This window comes from Ailuropoda melanoleuca, chromosome 6 (assembly GCF_002007445.2).
Source record: "Ailuropoda melanoleuca isolate Jingjing chromosome 6, ASM200744v2, whole genome shotgun sequence".
NCBI lineage: Eukaryota > Metazoa > Chordata > Mammalia > Carnivora > Ursidae > Ailuropoda > Ailuropoda melanoleuca.
In genome coordinates, this window is record NC_048223.1 from 117,120,120 (window position 1) to 117,125,070 (window position 4,951).

General features: G+C 39.7%; 1 long non-coding RNA gene across 1 annotated transcript; it reads left to right on the plus strand.

Moving 5' to 3' along the window:
• Window positions 1-1,508: 1,508 nt before the first annotated feature.
• Window positions 1,509-4,679, plus strand: LOC109489027. The gene is made up of 3 exons (XR_004625958.1): window positions 1,509-1,574; window positions 3,499-3,602; window positions 4,349-4,679. It is a non-coding gene; the product is annotated as an uncharacterized LOC109489027 (long non-coding RNA).
• The last annotated feature ends 272 nt before the right edge of the window (window positions 4,680-4,951 follow it).

Sequence of the window (4,951 nt, forward strand, 5' to 3'; positions counted from 1 at the left end):
TAGAAACAAAACCTCCTGATTTTCTATCTTGTGCTCTTTCCAGCCCCCAACTTCCATACTGCCCCCCATTCCTAGACCAACTTGAAATATAGCCGGGGGAAATGGAGTGCTATAAATAATTTCTGGCTGTAACGGTGCCATTGGTTTGCTGGACTTGCTTTTCTGCAAAAGGGAAAAATGATAGCAATGCACATCTTCCATACAGGAGTGCATAGCCTAATAAATCCATGCAACTGGAACTCTGAAACAACCCAAATGTTATACATTAATAATAGTAATGGCCACGAGCAAATATTTATACATACAACCATCTGCAGGTGCAAGCTGAAGCCAAACTATTTGAAAAGTAAGAGTGAGCTTTATTTGCAGGGAAGGATTTTCACCCAGCATGCTGCTCCCGACTTTTAACTTATCCTGGAATTGCTTTTGCTAACCAACCATTCTTCAGCAAAAGTTTTATTGTTCCTTTTTAATAATAGCCTAAGCAACTATTCTTTTTTTAATGTAAAGTCCTGGAACTTAACAAGCTGATTAAATGATAGAGACATCTCTTGCTTCTTTCTGTGCCTCTGCTGTCTTCTAGATCTTTCTGCTCCTCCAATTCTTAATGAGTATGTTATCTAGAACACCAGCCCAATAGAGGTCATCATAAAACAAGAACGAGATAAGCTTACTTCCTCTCCACACTGTTAGTCTCTGAACACAGCTAGATTATTTTGAGGCTTCCTGCCTGGAGAGGTCATGTGGTGCAGCCCACACACTGTCCATGAACTTCTTTTTCCTGGAAAATGAGTCCATGGTACTGGGGAACAGTCATCTGTCTGAGTAGACATGTGCCCCTCAACGATCTCGTCACAAGTAAAACTCTGAGCCTAAAAGTGAGGCATGGGCAGGGGCTGCCATGCTGTGAACAATGTACAACCTACATAAGCAAAGGTGGACATGAGCCTTATAAATTGAACACATCTCTAGAAATATCTTTTCCCTCCCTGACACAGGCCATCAGTAGCAAGTGATAGGTTTTTGTTTCTTAGCTTTGATATCCCAACTCTTTATTCACATTTTTATTCTTGAACCATTAAAGAAGAGAGAAGAAAATTCTGCAGTTCTTCTGTGTTGTGGACTAAATGTTTGTGATTCCCCCCAAGCTCATATGTTGAAATTCTAACCCGCAAGGGGATGGTATTAGAAGGCAGGGCCTTTGGGGGATGATTAGGTCATGAAGGTAGAGCCCTCACGAAGGGGATTAGTGCCCTTATAAAAGAAACCCCAGAGATCTTTCTTGCCCCTTCCACTATGTGAGGACAGAGTGAGACAATGGAATAAAAAGACGTCTATGAACGAGGAAGCAGCCCCCATCAGACACTGAATGTGCTGCCACCTTGATCTTGAACTTCCCAGCCTCTGGAACTGTGAGAAGCGAATGTTTGTTGTTTAAGTCACCCAGCCTGTGGTATTTTTTGTTATAGCAGCCTGAACAGACTAAGACATTCTGCAATCAGCTTTCCAGAGGGGAAGATTTTACACCCAGAGTATTGGATAAAGAGCTCGGAACTGGAAGCAGGCCTACACAGGTTGGAGGATTCACGTCATCATTTACTGTTTAAAACTGGGCAAGTCATGTAATTTCCCTGAGCCTGAGTCTACTCCTCTCTAAATGTAAATAACAATTCTTGTCCTCAGAGCAGGAGTAAATTGAACTTGATAAAGTATGTAAGGCACCGGGCACCGTGTCTGGCGCGAGGCAAGTGCTTAATAGATGAAAGCTGTCATTAACCAAGAACATTTTGTGCAAAGTAGGTGCTCGATATATGTTTTTGATTGTCATTGAATTCAGCTAATGTGAACACAAAACAGGTTTCTTGGGAAAATCATGTACTTTTCATTTGGTGAACTACACTCCGATGCTATTTAACATCATCTCCTATCTTCTCATGTGAGCCTTACATTAGTTAAATCTCCTTCAAGGTGCTCCTTTGTCATATTGTCATATAAAAGAATGGTTATTGTTTTGATAGCAGGCTCAGGTTTTGAAGGAAAACACAGAAAAGAGTAAAGGAGGGAAAGCACACCCTTCTTCCCAGTCATTGACAGAGTCAACCTGGGGAATCAGAGAGATGACAGATGTTGGAGACAGATGCCCAAATATCCACTCGGTAGTCAGGCTTAATGAACTAACACAGGAAGAACAATTAGAGAATTCATTAATTATACTCTAGGTTCAATTCCATTGTTAACTCTAATCCTTTATTTGGGCTAATGACTTCAGCTTTTCTTATAATAATTTGTGCCTATCAATGAATGATTACGTCTTCAAATTTCTATTATCGTCTAAGATTCACACTGTATGTATAACTTTCTAATTCTAAAAAGACCTAACATGTTTCTAAAGATACATAAAATATGTCAAGATAGCATCAATTTGGAGAAAAACAAAATAAGAACACAAAATGGGGCAAGGAATGAAGCTTATAAAAAATGTGTGCGACAAAGTCTCATACACTTGCCTCAGGTTCAATTTTATAAGCAGGGATAGCTTGGATAGGTCAGCCAATGAAAATCAACACACAGACTCTCGTTTAAACATCCGCCATAATAAATGCACTCAAATTCAGTAGTTTGCTAATTGTTTATTCTTGAAAAATAATATATTACAGGGTATCCTGTATTCCTTAACAGCCTACTGTAGAGACCAAAACAGAAATTCCTCCAGTTAGTGAAATATAATGGAAGTTTCATTTTTGGTCACTTTATGTACTCCAGCCAGCTTCTGAGAGGAGGGTAATGAGATTCTGAGCTCCTAACCTCTAAGACGCCCAGTCTTACTCTTGAACTAACACATATGCACTCATTTGCATACTCTCTTTCCCTTTCTCTTGAGCAAGCCACTCTCTGACACAAGGAGCCTCCTTGCTAGGCACGGAAACTGTTTCAAGATGTTTCAAGCCAAGAAATGACCACCTGCATGCATTCTGGTTAAGACTTTAAGTTATCCTACCACTCAAGTCTTCCTGAGGAAAGTTCAAAAGGTGTTCATCTGAATCATTCATGCTTTTGTTATCCTTGACCTAAAGAAATCTGGTACATTTTTTTTTCCCAGCGGGGGCGGAGGATGTCCAACTTCATACTTGAAAATGTAAAAAAAAAAAAAAAATCACATATGTTCCAATATTTCAATCATTATATCGATTTTACTGTGTTATAAAACTGCATATTACTTATCAGCTAAGTTTTAACATGAAGTATGGTCAAATAAAGTTTATAAATATCTGTTATTTTGATCAAAAGAGATTTATATATAAAAATAGGATTACACATAAATGTGTCATTTTATTTTTTACATGTATACAATTTCATTTGCTTCCGGAAGCGAAAGTAGCAAATAATAAAGCTTAATTTACTTCTAACCTGGTTTGAAATGCCTGCGTTAGAAAACAATTACAAGTAGCAGAATTTTATTTGTATTTATTAGTATGGAAACTTTTATTGTGATTTCAGGGCCAGAACATGCATGACACGTGAGAAGACGCACCTTCATCTGTGGGGCGAGAAATGTGCAAATCGGCATCAATACAGAACTGCTGAAGAAAAAAATATATAGTGTGGGTAATTTCACCTTTGCAAGCTGGGAGCCATTAAGTAATGGCTCCCTCCGCTCCCCCACCCCCTTCGGTGAAACACAGCCTGAACATTGGGCCCATGTTTTCCAGAAGAATGTGCCCCACTGCCCCTTGGAAACTCCGTTTCGTTTACTTGGTTCAGTTAGTTAATGACGGTCCATTTTGTCTCAAACATCCAATTCCCTTTCATCAATCATGTCTTTTTGGACTGTCAGTTTCAGAGCAATGATTACCAACCCTTTCCACGCAGACACCCACAGACATTCTCGGAGAGAGACCCCAGATCCTCTTCTCCATGTAGGATTCCTGGGGACCCACTTCCCTCCAAATGGAAAAAAATGAGCTATGTGAACAGTGGAAACTCCCCTGGGACATGGATGTCGGGGACTCAAGTGTTAATCTAGAAATTCTTATTTGGTGCTGGAAACGAGCGTTGTAATAAGATGGTTTTTTTATACAATGCAAACGTCAGGAATACAAAACACTGTCAACCATGAAAATAAGATTTAATTTGGAATCACAACACACAGGGTTTTTTCCACTTTAAATTCTTCTTATTCAATCATATTTGTTATAAATATTCAATAGAAATGCAGTTTTCCAGGACTGAAATGGTCTTTAATGAAGCAAGCCATGTGTGGCTTTTCAGTCAAGCATTTTCATGCTTGGCTAACTGTCAGTACGTTCATGTTCCCTTCCCAAAAAATATTCTTTGTGACTCTGCTTAGGTCTCCGAAAAGCAACGTATTCTCTGGAGACTTCAGGAATCATCTACACATCACAATTCTATAGACTTCAAATGCATGAAGCATTTGGATGTGCTGTAACCCAGAGGCAGACCTTCCATTTAGACATGGCCACCCGTCCACACGTCACTACGATTCATTCAGCCCCGTGTGAGCACTTGCCTAGAAGCTGGAGCCAAGCCACTTGTGCAACCTGTTGTTTAACTTTGGGTAAATTACTTGCCCACAGAAGGCCCAAGATGTCTGATCTTCAAAAATATGAAAATGGAGCTCAGGAAGAGTTCATCAGAATACTGCCCTCAGGCCAAATCCAGCCCGCTGCCTGCTCTGGTAAATAAAGTTTTATTGAAACACAGCCATGCTCATTGGTTTACTATTGTCCGTGACTGCAAGGGCAGAGTTGGGCAGTTGTGACAGAGACTACCTACCTGGCGGACAAAGTCTAAAATATTTACTATCTGCCCATTAACAGAGTAAGTTTGCCAGCTCTGGACTAGACATTTTTTTGGGTCTTTTCCAAGCCTAGAATTCTTTATATATTTCTCTAAAACACCTAATTCTTATATATTAATCCTTTCAATCCCC